Here is a 14,428-nt window from a genome sequence, read left to right as displayed (position 1 = left end):
AAAAAGTGCCTTTGGCTTTCAGCAAAGAGTTGCCTCCACTCAAAAAAAAATTTAATCAGAGAAAGCACAGTCCATTAAAGCTGTGTCCCCACTTTCTAATTTTCTTTCACATTCATTCCAGTTGTTAAGAACTCAACTTACTGGAGTCAATAGCCTGTACTATTCAAGCTCCAAATATTAGTTTGGTCAAAGCAAAGGCTTTTGTTCATTCCACATCCATTCTTTCTTCTATTACGTCTCTTTCCTTTCCAATTATCTTTACTGCAGTATTTGTCTTAAAAGGAACAGTCTGACTACCAGGATTCCCAGAAGGCTTGAGCATTTAGAGACTTTAGAATGGGATGAGAAAGCTTACTTGTTATATAAGACTAAGAATCCCAATACCTCCATTTTTCAAAGACTCGTGATTTCAATGATGTGGGGGCACCTTCCACCAATGGAGGTCCCAACACTTTCATGTCACAGTAAACCGTTTTCATGAGTTGCAGTGATCTTCCCCCCCCCAAAAAAAAAAGTAATTACCTAGAGGCCAATATTCAGGTTAGGAGCATCTCATAACTTAGCTAGGCTGGCACAGAAATGTTGTCTGTTTCTAGAACAGTACTTAAAGCTTTTCTATCTTGGTAAGCCCTACTAGAGCTATTAGGCAGTAACTAGGCATTTAAAGTACCTACTATGTGCCAGGCACTGTGATTAATGCTGGGGATACAAAGAAAAGTAAAAGACAATCTGCTGCTCTCAAGGAGCTCCAAATCTCATTGGGGAAGACAACATGCAAACAACTATAGACAAACAAGCTATTTACAGGATAAATTGGAAATAATCCATAGGGCAGGCACTGGGGGGGGGGGGAGAGTTGGGAAAGGCTTCCTGTAGAAGGTCAGATTTTCGCTGGGACTTGGAGGAAGACAGGAGGCAGAGATGAGGAGGGAGTGCATTACAGACAAATGGACAGCCAGTGAAGATGCTTGGACTCAGGAGGTAGATTGTCTTGTTCCAGGACCAGCAAGGAAGCCAGTATCATGGGACAAAATGGTATATGAGGGAATATAGGACATAATGTATAAGGGCAGGTGGACACAGGTTATGAAGGGCTTTGAAAACCCAATAGAGGAGTTTATATTTGATCTTGGAGGTGATAGGGAACCACTGGGGTGTATTGAGTAGAGCATCTGCTCGTTAGAACCATGTTTTAGAAAAATCACTATGATAGCTGAGTGGGGAATGGAGTGGGGGGGGAGGGACTTGTAGCAGGGAGACCCACCATTGGGCCATGGCAATAGACCAGGCATGAGGTGTTAAGGGCCTGCACCCAGGCCATGGTAGAGTCAGAGGAAAGAAGGAAACATAGGCAAGGGAATGAATCACATCTGCTAAGTATAGACGGCTTTTTCAATGAGTTTAGCCTAGGAAGGTTGGAAAAATTTAGGTTGATGCTTAGCAGGGATAGAAGAATCTAGTGTGGGTTTTTTTTTTTTTAGGATAGGGGAAATTAGGGCATGTTTATAGGCACAGAGAAGAAACGAATATGTAGGGAGACACTGAAGATTAGAGAAAAAGGAAATAATGATAGGGACAATCTTCCGGAGAAGATGGGGTGGCATTAAAGCTATGTGAAATGGGATTGGCTTAGCAAGCAGAAGGACCATGTCATCACCCAAAACAGGAATGAAGGAGGAGACGGTGGAAGGTAATGTCAGGGGATGAGAACTGAGAAGGGAAAAAGAAGGAGCCTGTGGCAACTGGACTCCATTTTTCCAATTAAGTACAAGGGTGATGTCCTCAACGTAGAGAGTTGGGGTACAGGAGACTTAAGAAAAGAAGGAATAGTTGCAGAGGTGAATACAATAGAGAACTCTTTAGGGAAGAGTAGAATAATTTCTTTGCTGAATTTAGGGCCCAGCTGAGGTTATTACTCCATACATTTGTAATGGATCCAGTCGGCACGATTGTATGATTTCTGACTGTGTTTAAAAGTACAGTGAATTGAAACAGAGATGGTGGAAGATAGGAGTCATCCAGGGTTGGATTTGGCAGAGGCCTGGACAAAGGAGCAAGGGATTCAGAAAGGGGTCAAGGCTGGGAAGGAAGGAGAGTGAAGCCGGAGCTGGGGTGATACCCTGGGAAAGGACTCAGGGATGGAGGGATTGGAGATCACAGTGGGGTTGATGAACAACAGGTATAAGAAAAATGAAGAATAGGGAAAGATGGCATGACAAAAGATTGTGATCGGAGACCTTGAACCCTGGAAGTGAAATCCTTGTGAGTGATGGCATAGACCAAAGGTAAGACCATCCCTCTGTGTGGTTGAGGTCACATGGGAGAGTGGGTCACAGGAGCTGAGCAGACTGAGAAACTAGGAAGCTAAGAAGCATCAGAATGTATTTTGTTAGACCCCTAGCATGAGGGCAGCTTGGTGCAGCGGACAGCACACAAGGCCTTATGTCAGGAAAACTCATCTTCCTAGGTTCCAATTCAGCCTTAGACACTTACTAGTTGTGTGGCCCTGGGCAAGTCACGTCACCCTGTTTGCCTCAGTTTCCTCATCTGTAAAATGAGCTGGAGAAGGCAGTGACAAACCACTCCAGTATCTTTGCCAAAAAAATCCCAAATGGGGTCATGAAGAGTCAGATACAACTGAAAACGGCTGAGCAACAAAAACCATGAAGGCAGAAGTTGGGGTTAAGAGGGAGACTGTGAGTCAAACATTGAACTCATTGAGACTTTGGAATAGGTCATAAGTTTGGAGAGAATGAAACTTAGAGAAGGAAAGGTTGTCAAGTAATGTGAATAGAGGAAGAGTCTGGAAAGGGGCTTGCTCTCTTGGGGAAGGGGGAGGGGAAGGAGGGGGAAAGAAAACAATCTTATAAAAGCGAATGCTGAAAGCTATCTTTACATGTAATTGGGAAAAAATGAAATATTATTAAGTGGGAAAAAAAAACAGAAATGATGAGCAGGATGCTCTCAGGAAAACATGGAAAATTTTACATGAACTGATACAAAGTGAAATGAGCAGAACCAGGAGAACATTCTACATAACAGCAATATTGTTTGATAATCTATTATGAATAACTTAGCTATTCTCAGCAATACAATGATCCAAGACAATTCTGTAGGACTTATGATGAAAGGTGCTGTCCATCTCCAGAGGAAGAACTGGTAGAGCCTGAATGCAGATCTAAGATACTTTATCTTCACTTCTTTTTTCTTGGGGTTATTTTTGTCTGTGTTTTCTTTCACAGAATTTCTTACATGGAAATGTGTTTTGCATGACTACACAGGTATAACCTATGTCAAATTACTTGCCTTCTCACTGATGAGGAGGAGGGGAGAGGAGAGAATTTGGAACTCAAAATTTGAAAAAAAAAAAAAGAATGTTAAAATTGTTTTTACACATAGTTGGGAAAAATAATAAGATTTTTTAACAGGATAGATGCATGAAAAGGAAAGATGGGCCAGTATTAGTTCTGCACTAGACACAACATGTAATTGAATAGCCATTCCTGAAGAACACTTGCTTCCTTAATAAACTGTAATAGTCATTCCTAGAATTTTTGAATACCAAATTCTTCAAAAAATACTTTTGGTTTGGGTTGATTCAAATTTGTCTCAGTTGATTAAATGAACTCCCAGTTACAGAGAGTTCAGAATGACCTAGATGGGTGCAGTCATTGTTTTCTCAGACAGTGAACCTGAGAACATGGAAATTCAGCTGGAATTTGAGCTCTGACATGTACATCTGTGTGAGTCACTGCCCCTCCACAGGCCTAAGTTTTCTCATCTGTAAAATGGGTGGGTTGGGCCAAACATCCTCTGAGGTCCTTTCGGACTCTTAGATCTCTGACTCTTGGGTTCTCTGGCTCTGCTGTGGATTATCCCCTGGCATTGCTTTGAAGTGTATCACCCACATAAACCTAATCTCATGAAGTTCTTTAGTAGCTCTTAGTAGCTCTGCTTCAGGCTTGTAGCCAAGTCCTCTGAAGTTTAGCAGGACAAGTATCATGGCTGAAGGACTACTCACTGGGATGCTGTAGAGAGAATTTTGTTTAGTCATTTATTTTTTGGATATAAATTGGACCAGTTGGCCACTGGGCTCTCCTCCAACTGTGGAATTCTGAGGCAGGATGATCATAATCCATTTTGTGTTTGGTGTGTGTGTGTGTGTGTGTGTGTGTGTGTGTGTGCGTGTGTGTGTTTGCTTTTTTTTTGATGAAGTAAGTGATGGCAGAATGCTTAATTTGTGAGAGTGCGGCTGAGCTGTGTTTCTAAATGCTGGAGGGTTTTTTTGGTTTGTTTGTTTTTGATCTAGACTTGCGGATTTATCTGTGTGGGGAATTTCTGATGTGGAAAATCCCTCTGCTGATAAAGACCTGAAACTCTTCTGTTACTAAAGGTCTTGGTCTCCTGGTGCCTTAGAAGGTTAAGTGATTTGCCCAAGGTCACACGGATCAAGTGGGTTCATGTGTGTGGCTCAAAGGGTGGTAAGAATAAACATCTCTAATGTCCCCTCCCCCACCTTTCTCTAAGGGAGATTTCAATTCCTGCCAGGAAGGGAAGCAGGAGGTTAGGGCAAGAGGCTCCTCTGCGCACCTCAAAGAGAGGGCTAGAATTCTATCTACTTGCTGTCTTAAATGTTATTAGTCTAAAGGATGTGATTTTTATGTTCAAGCTAAACTTCTGATTGCTGTTCTTTAATGGAGAAAGGAGGACCCCAAAGCTTCTCACTCCCTTGCCACCAAATACCAGTTCTGTAATAAAGACACAGAACAAGTAGTGAAGAAACCCATTTATCTAAGTTCATAGCAAATCAGAAATGAAAGAAAGTATACAAATGAGAATGTATACTGGACAATACAAAATACACTAGACAATACACGAAGTAAATGAGCTGAGAGACAGACAGACAGACAGAGAGGGGGAGAGAGAGAGAGAGAGAGAGAGAGAGAGAGAGAGAGAGAGAGAGAGAGAGAGAGAGAGAGAGAGAGAGAGAGAGAGAGTCCCAGATGTCACCCAAGCAGAAATTCCCTGAAGTCTCTAGTGTAGTAAGCTGGGGCTAGGGAGATGATTGAAGTTCTACATGTCAGCCTCTTCCCAGAATCTATGGGAATCTTCATGTCCCTGAAAAGAGGTTGGAATCCCAGGTGTTTTCTTTCTTGACACTGGAAGATAGAATAGCCCAAAGAGATTGAAAAGAAGACATTTCTTTTCTGTGTCTCTCTGTCTCTCTCTCTTCGTTCTCTTCCTCTCTCTACTCCTCCCTTTACCTCTCTCTATCCCTTCTCCATCTCCCCCCCAACCAGCACCCCACCCCTATCAGCTCCACCTTGTTCCTCACACAAAGGGCATTGATCTCCACCAATGAGGAGAGAGTCTCATACCAATGGGCTTTGGGGCTCAGGTTACACAAACATCTAGTATGGATCAATCAGTTAGCCAGTGCACAAGCAAGTGGGAATACAAACACAAGCAAAAAGAAAGCCAGTCCCTGACCTCAGGGAGCTTACATTCTACTTGCGAATGGGAAGGCGACCCATCAAAGAGAGGTGAAAGGAGGGAAGGGGCAGAGGAGATGGCATCTGTACTAAGAGCCTAGTGGTGAGGTCTGAAGAGCCAGAAGCATCGCCAGTAGGGGAGTGAAACATGATCGGCCTGGGCCCATCCCCAAACTGGAGGCCCCCAAAGACACTCACTAAGGGCAGAAGTGGACCAGGATGGCAGAAGGATGTTCTGGGGAGGAAGGGACTAGTGAAAAAAACTTCCTTGTAAAAGAGCCAGTCGGTCCAAAAAAAAAAGCATTTATTAAGTGCCTACTATTTACCAGGAACTGTGCTGAGCTCTAGGCATGATCCAAGCCACGATCCACGGAAATAAACCAAATATTAGGCAGGGTCAAGTCAGTGTTTGTGATGTAACCAAGCCCAAGGGTGGGGTAGGAGTCAGAAAACATTCCTAGCGATGGTCCAAAGCCTGAAGATCGGTGCAGATTAAGTCGGGGAAACCCATGAAAAGAAGGGGAGCAGTGAGCATCAGTGAGGTGACAGCACGTCAAGCTACTTTTCTACCAGAGACAACATTCTTCTATAGCAAGATCAGGCTAGCCTTCCTCTGCTTTGTGAACCCAGACACTCATAAGCTGTAACATACTTTTCAGCCTGAATTCTGCATCATTTGTACATGGTTCACTCATCTCCCACCTATGTACACTTTGTCTCCCTCTCCCACCCCCAGCCTCCATCGACATCATTCACTTGCTTTTCCAGAACAGCCTGCTTCTTACTTATGTACCTCCCACCTGCTGGGCACACGTGGGTGGATGTTCAGTAAATACTTGTTGCATCAAGGTAAGTGAATTGAATCAATATGCTAGGCACAAAGAGAATGAATAATTTAACAATTTTTTTTTTCTCTAGTTGGTCATTATTTACCATGCAAAGCCTTTGTAATAATGGGTTCTGAGAGTCTCTGGAAACAGAAATCTCCCTGCAAAGCCAGAATCCAAACCCAAATCAGGGTCATGCAGCTATTATTAGGGACCGCTGATCCAATTCAGGTTTCTGGCAGTGGAAATTAGTGGTGGTGTTTTCATCCATTTCGTTCTGTAAAGAGACCCAGAAGAATGTAATTCCAATTGAATGAGGAAGGGCTAAGGACATGATTCAGTGGAAAAAACAATTTGTTAGGTTGAGTGCTAGACACAAGGCCCTTTGCTGAGGCCTAAAGATAAAAACAGAAAAAACAAACAAACAAACCGACAAAGCTTGAGGTTGCCAACCCATGAAGAACTCATAATCTAATAAAGCAGGAGAGAAGGGAATGTGGTCACGTAAGTCTACACTTTAGAGTGACACAAGCAAAGCCCATAAGCAAGGTGATCTAAGCAGATTTAGGGAGGGAGATGTCACACCAGGAAGGATGGAGCAAAAACAATCAGAAGGGAGACGAAAACTAGCACAAATAAGGAAGTGGACACAGGAGGGTCTCCTTCTTCAAGTAACCTCTCAGAGGAGGCGATGATCTGGGCCAATGCACAGGGGACAGAACAAAACTGAGGAAAAGCTCGTGGTGGAGCCTGGCCCGAGCATGTGAAGGGGGAGTGTCGAGAACAAGGCTGGGGAAGGGAGGTTGGAGCCAGATTGCACAGGGTCAAAAACGTCAAGTTCAGGAATTTCTTTTATAGCCTTTAAGAACTAGGGGGACGGTGACGGTTTCAGAGGAGGGAATGAAAAACTCAATTCTTGATCCTGTAGAAAACACAATGAACTATATCTATCTAGGTGGCCCAGTGTGCCAGACCTGGAATCAGAAATGACTGAGTTCAGATCCCACCTCAGAAGTTTACTAGCTGTGACCTCTGTTCGCCTCAGTTTCCTTAACTGTAAATGGAGATAACAGCACCTAGGGCAGCTAGGTGGTACAGTGAATAGAGCACCAGCCCTGGAGTTAGGAGGATCTGGGTTCAAATCAAATCTGAGGATCTGGCCTCAGAAACTAGCTGTGTGATCTTGAGCAAGTCCCTTAACCTTGTTTTCCTCAGTTTCCAAATCTGTACAATGAGATGACAAACCACTCAAAACCCCAAATGGGGTCACAGAGAGTCAGACACAATTGAAACAACTCGACAACAACAAAAATAACAGCACCGACCTTACAGGCTTGTTATGAAGATCAAATGAGACACTAGTGTAAAGTGAACATGGTATTATTCGTGAAGCACATTAGCCCAGTGCCTGACACATAGTAGGTGCTTTAATAAATGCTTATTCCATTCATTCATCTCCTCTCAGCAGAGAGGTGGGGGACTAAGGACCAGAATGCTGTATACAGTGTCAGTTACAGTCAAAACATTGATTGTTTGGGGGAGGGGTTGCAGTTTTTTTCTTTTTAGGCAATTGGGGTAAAGTGACTTGCCCAGAGTCACACAGCTAGTAAGTGTCAAGTGTTTGGTCTGAGGCCGGATTTGAACTCGGGTCCTCCTGACTTCAGGGCTGGTGCTCTATCCACTGCGCCACCTCGCTGCCCCTCATTGATTGTTTTTGCTAAACTATTTTTTCTTAGTTACAAAGAAGGTTTCAGTGCTGGGGGTATGAGATATTTAGAAATGATTGTGACATTAGAAAGGCAAATAATATCAACAAACAAGCATTTATTAAGTGCCTGTTGTATGCCAGGCACTATGTTAACCACTGGAGATAAAAGACAACAAGACATGGTCAGACCTGAGCTTTGGGAAGCTTATTATAGTGGCTACCTGGGAAGAATGGATTGGAGAGGGGAAACAAGGAAGGTAGAGTGGCTAGTTAGGAGGTAATTATAATAACGCAGGGTGGTGATGAGGTGATAAAGTCCTGAAGGAGGGTGAGGCCATATTGGAGAGAAGAGGGTGGATGTACACGTGTGAAAGGTGGGATGAGTTCAACAATGTTGTTTCAAGATCGCCAAAGCCCCCTGGGGGCAATCTCAGGATGGAACATGCATTAGTCTCATTGCAAAAATTTCTCCAGTGAAAAAAGACATTTGTATTTCACTGAGGAATATAAAACAATAATAGCTGACATCTCTAGAGTTTTAAGATTTGCGAAGATCTTTGCAAATATTATACCCCCAGATCCTCACAACAACTTAGGAGGTAGGGGCTGTTATTATCCCCATTTTACAGATGAAGAAACTCGGGCAGTCACAGGTAAGTGTCTTGCCCAGGGTCACACAGCTGACCACATTTGAACTCAAGTTTTCCTGACTCCAGCACTCTACCCACTGGGCCACCTAGCTGTCTTACTAAAATAAAAAGCTAATTATTACCAGACCTAATCCAAGTGTGTAGGGAGATGTAGGAAGGCAGTTTTGGTTACTGCAATACTAATACGATCTTTTGGCAAGATTAGTATACCAATAAGGATACAAGCTGAACCCTAAGGATGGCGTGGGTTAGTGCAGAGGTCCTCAAGTGAGGCCCTTAAGACCTCAAGGCTGCAGGTTCCCCACCCCTATTATAGGGGAAAGGAAATTGGGCAGGGAGTCAAGACACCTGAGTTCTGGTCCTGGCTCAACTCACTTTGTAACCTTGGACAAGAATCTTTACCTCTCTTTACCGAAGTTTTTCATTAATAAAATGAGGTGGTTGAGACCTATATGATCTCTAAAATACCTTCCCATTCTAATGATCTTGAATTCTACAATTCTAAGGTACTTGCCAGTGCTGGCATCCTGTGTAATACTAGGCTTCAGGGTCGCTTCCAACTCTTAGATTCTCTGAATCCATGACCATTCTCTAGTGACATGCCCAGCTATTGAGAAGGCAAATTAATCACAAAATTCCATGAGTGTATGAAATTTGGATGACCTTCATCTCCCAGAGGCTAACATGTGACTGAGAATGAGCAGGAGAGAATGTTACTTTCCTTTATACTTCTCTTACTGCTTTCCAAGTCTTCATGGATAATTTCCCTGCCCATTAGGAGCCCTATGCTAGTTTCCTTTTCCTGTATGTTTATCAAGTTCATGATTTCTGTATTAAGTTGGCTTGAATTTTCACATTTTCCATTTCATTATTTTGGCTACCACACTTTATATTTAAGGCCAAACTAGTTGTAGCCTCTGTCAAATGTCAATTTAAGAGGCTTACCTGGGGGCTCTAAATGTCAGTAAACATTTGTACTCTACCATTACTGCTATGATGAATGAGCTTACTGTGAACTAAAATCTGTAAATATTTCTAGGAATGCTTGGGTAGGTGAAACAGACCTACGTATTGCCAATTTCTAACATTCCTGTCAACGTTGAATTTCTATTGAAATCAATCATTCATTTGTTCTGTCACAAAACATTCAATTATCAAGCACCTAGGCATATTATATGTATGTGTGTGTATGTTTGTATATATATATACACACATATATATGTATGTGTGTGCATATACTCTGGAGGAGATATAGAACATTCTCATCATTAAAAGGCATGCAGTATCATATAGAAGAAATAAGTAAGGAATAGAAAAAATATAATACAAATTGAAAGATGGTCAAGAACAGACCATGACAGACTAATCTTTGGATAGGGTTGTTAAATCTATGAATTTAAGAGAATTCTGTAGATCTCGTTTAACAAAATGTTAGCAAAGTATTTGATCAAGGATCTATACTCTTGTGGGAAAAGACGGATAGAAACAGACTTGATAATACACAGAAATAGATTCAGAAATTATTGAATAGATGGACCCAAAGAGTATTCATGAATAGCTTAATGTCCACGGGGAAGAGGTATTCAGTCGACTGCCCAAGGGTTCTGTGTTTTGCATAAGTGGATTAATATTTTTAGCAGTGCCTTAGACAAAGGCCTAAATGTCACTCTCATCAAATATGTAGATGACAGGAAGATGGAAGGAATAACTAACATAATGCACAAGAGAGTTGAGATCTAAAACCATTTTGAGAAGGTAGAACATTGAGCCAAATCTAGGATGAAAGTTGATAGGCATAAATATAAAGTCTTATTCTTGAGTTCAAAAAATCAGCTGTGATTTTTCACAATGCTGTGAACAAAGCATTGAATTTAAAGTCAAAGGACCTGAGTTTGAATCTCAATGCAGCTTGCTAACTGTGTGACCTTGAGTAAGTCAGTTAATCTCTTTCAGCCTCAGGCTTCTCATCTGTAAAATAAGGGGAAGACTGAATTACCTTTAAGGTGTCTTCTAGTTCTAAATCCATGTTTCTGTGGTCCTCGGTACAAAATAGGAGAGGTATAGCTAAGCGGCGGTTCATCTGACAAAGAACCTGGGGTCTAAATATACTTTAACCCCCAATATGATTCACTAGGGAAATCAGCCAGTAAAATGCCATTGTGATCTTGGGCTTCTAAGGAGGTGATGGTTCCACTTCATTCTCTCCTGACTATACCACATCTGTAATATTGTGTTCATTTCTAGGTAACACAGCATAAGAAATATATCAGTAAATGGAAAGGGAGTAGCTAGGTGGTACAATGCATATGCCCTGGAGTCAGGAGGACCTGAGTTCAAATCCAGACTCAGACTCTTGACACTTACTAGCTGTGTGACCCTGGGCAAGTCACTTAACCCTGATTGCCTCACCAAAAAAAAAATAAATAAATAATAATAATAACTGGAGAGCATCAAAGAGAGGACAACCTGGACGGAAGAGGGCTTTGACTTAAGGAGTATGATGATTGACTGAAGAAATTAGAAAAGTTTTACCAGAAGAAAAGAAGTCTTGTTGTAGACATGATGATTCTTTAAGTATATGAACTATCCCAAGGAATTCTTATTCTATTTGATGCCAGAGGGTACAACCAGGTACAATAAGTAAAAACTGCAAAGAGATTAATTTAAGTTCAATTTTAGGAAAAATGTCCTAATAATGATAGCTGGCATTTATATAGTACAAGGGTGGGGAACCTGACTAGCGCCTTAGGATTTGCAATGTTTTATGAACATCTCACCACAACCCGGGAAAGTAGGTGCTATTATTATCCTCATTTTGCAATTAAGGAAACTGAGGCAGGTAGTGATGAGGTGACTTGCCCAGAGTCACACAGGTAGTTAATATCTAAGGTTAGGTTTGAACTCAGGACTTCCTGGCTGTAGGTCCAGCCACTGTGCCATCTAGCTGCCTAGATGTATATGAGAAGGGTCCACATACTCAGGAGATAGTGACTATACATTCCTTGACTGAAGACTTCCAGTAAGCTGCAACACATAGGTTTTTCTCTCCTGTTCAAACACTCCAAAAAAATTTATAAATTTTAGTTCTTAGCAAGTGCACTCACCATAGCAGAAGCAGTAAATTACAGATGTTTATTGAAAGTTAGAGTCTCAAAGTAAGTCCCTTAAATTGACATTTGACAGAGACTGCTTTAGTTCACTTTAAAAGTAACGTGTGGTGGCCAAAATAATGAAATAGAAAAATATATCATTTCAAGAGGCAACCTGCTATTGGAAGTCTTCAATCAAGGACTGGAAGACCATTTGTCCGTATAAAGGGAATTCTTTGTCAAGGGTAGGGTGAACTGGATGGCCACCAAAGTCCCTCCCAGCTCTGAAATTTTGTAATTCTTTCCAAAAAGTTCTATGGAACCCAATGGTAGGGGGGAAAAAACCACTGCCAGTTGGAATGTTTATGAAAGATTTTTAAGGAGAAGGTAGCATTTGAGCCAGGCCTGAAGAATGAATAGAAAGCCGATGGGAGCATAGAGGTATTCTGGCTGTAGAGAATATGGTAGGAAGAGATCAGAAACTTAAAAAGAAAAAAAAAAACGACAGTGCAGCCCATTCAGAAAATCGGAGGAGGCTGGGCACAGGCGACCTAGTTTTAGCGAGTAGTGGGGGAGAGGGAGTAACATTCAAGGAAGAAGTACAATTTCTTGAAAGCTTGGGGGGAAAGTACTCACCCCTCCCTTTAATTAACATTCCACCCTTCTCTCTGAGGTTTTTTCCATGAAGTACAAATAGCTTTCATTTGTATCCCAGAAGGGAACGCAGAGGAAATGAACAGTGTAATCCATTATTCAAATAGATTCACCTTGGTCTAATTAAAGAGAAAACAGAAACTAGAAACTAGGAGTCATTTGGCCCAGCCTGAAGTCTTAAAACCATTTCCAGTTGATGCTGAGACCCCGTATTCAGGCTTGACCAGAAATGAGACGAGTCCATTGATTGCAACAACTGCCTGTCAACAGTTGATTGCAACAATGCCCATTCCGCCCCACTTCAATGACTCCATAAATTACAGAAATGACTATTTCACAGTTCTGTATTTTAGAACTCTATAGCTTTCTACATATGACTCTTTTGTAGGGGGAGGGAGGATTATTTTTATAATAAGGCAGACACCCTCCCTAGGTATTTATTGTTAGCAATATTTTGCTACATGGATCTTTTTTTCTAGCATAGATACATTTTCCTCTTGAATTCATTCTATTCCGATTAAATGAGGCTCAATTAAATACAACTGGGCAACAATCCACTTCACTTAGATGCTTTCCTAACTAGAACTGGCTGGCTTCCTCAGTTTCAGATCTCAACCATCTGGACCTCCATATTTCAAATGGAAATGGTTTCTGGCAAGTTGTTAACAAACATGAAAATAGTCCCTCAAAGAGAGACTTTCAGCTTGAACAGGACATGATCTCTGAGGTCTAAAGCATTTGATATTACTAAAAACATTGCTAAAGAAATAGAACTAAAGTGCTGATTTTTGGACCCATTGCCTCCTCAAGGCTTCAATTTTTTTTTTGGGGGGGGGGCTAGGCAATGGGGCTAAGTGACTTGCCCAGGGTCACACAGCTAGTATGTGTCAAAGGCCGGATTTGAACTCAGGTCCTCCTGGGCTGGTGCTCTATCCACTGAGCCACCTCGTTGCCCCCTTCAAATGTTCTTTATCCTTCAATCAGCGGAGGCTTTCTCTGAATGCAATATGAGGATAGGGAAAGTGGGATGAAGGTATGGGGAGGGGTGTGAAGGAGAGGAGAAGTAAAGAAAAGGATAATTGGGTGCTTAGAGACTTCTTAGGAAGGAGGGAGCAAGATGCTCTGAGGAGAAAATAGGTTTGTCCTCCAAGGAAAGATGAAGTAAAGGCACAGAAACTATAGGGAGAAAGACCATCCAGGCAGGAAGAAGAAGGAGAGACTAGTGGTGATTGGTGACTCCATACTCAGGCATAATGACCTAAAATCACCAAGAGAGAAGTCTACTATCTTCCTGGGGCATCCATGCAAGACTTAACAGAGACCCTCCCAAGACTCACCTAAATGAATAACCTATACTCTCTTCTGATGATTCACTGGGCACAAATAACACTGCAAGAAGCGACTTAAGAAAGCAATTCATAGCTACATCAATAGCATATCCAAGTGTCTGTCTACTCATAGGCCTCACATGATTGACTGTTGGGTGGGGGCCCATCTTTACCGATTTACTGAACCTTCTGTTTTCACAAGAAATAATAGCTAGCATGTTCTTGTTGGTCATATACAACTCTTCCTGACCCCATTTGGGGTTTTCTTGGCAAAGATACTGGAGGGGTTTGCCATTTCCTTCTCCAGCTCATTTGACAGATAAGGAAACTGAGGCAAACAGAGTTCAGTGACTTGCCCAGGGTCACACAGCTGATAAGTGTCTGAGGCCAGATTTGAACTCATAAAGATAAGTCTTGCAGATTTCTGGCATTCTATCCACTATACCATCTAGCCGCCCCACTAGTAGATGACATAGATATCTATATATGTGTGTATGTATACATGTATGTATGTGTATGCATACATGTGTATTGTGTATATATGTGTGCATATTGTGTGTATGTATATGATACTGTATATACTATACTCTGTATATATGCATATACACATATATACTATACTATATATGGTATTTCATAGATATGGTGCGCATAATGGTAAATCACATATACACATATGT

General features: G+C 41.8%; 1 long non-coding RNA gene across 1 annotated transcript in view; it reads right to left on the bottom strand.

Annotated features, from left to right (window-relative positions):
• The window catches only part of LOC110215113 (uncharacterized), a 24,785-nt gene extending 12,210 nt beyond the window's left edge, over positions 1-12,575 (bottom strand). The window contains exon 1 of the long non-coding RNA XR_013485768.1: positions 12,403-12,575. This is a non-coding gene — a long non-coding RNA (uncharacterized LOC110215113). The remainder of the gene's footprint in view (positions 1-12,402) is intronic.
• Between the last annotated feature and the right edge of the window lie 1,853 nt (positions 12,576-14,428).

The sequence above is a fragment of the Phascolarctos cinereus genome, unplaced genomic scaffold, assembly GCF_003287225.1.
Source record: "Phascolarctos cinereus isolate Bilbo 61053 unplaced genomic scaffold, phaCin_HiC Scaffold_4;HRSCAF=312, whole genome shotgun sequence".
NCBI classification, from domain to species: domain Eukaryota; kingdom Metazoa; phylum Chordata; class Mammalia; order Diprotodontia; family Phascolarctidae; genus Phascolarctos; species Phascolarctos cinereus.
This window is presented reverse-complemented; position numbering and strand designations above follow the sequence as displayed.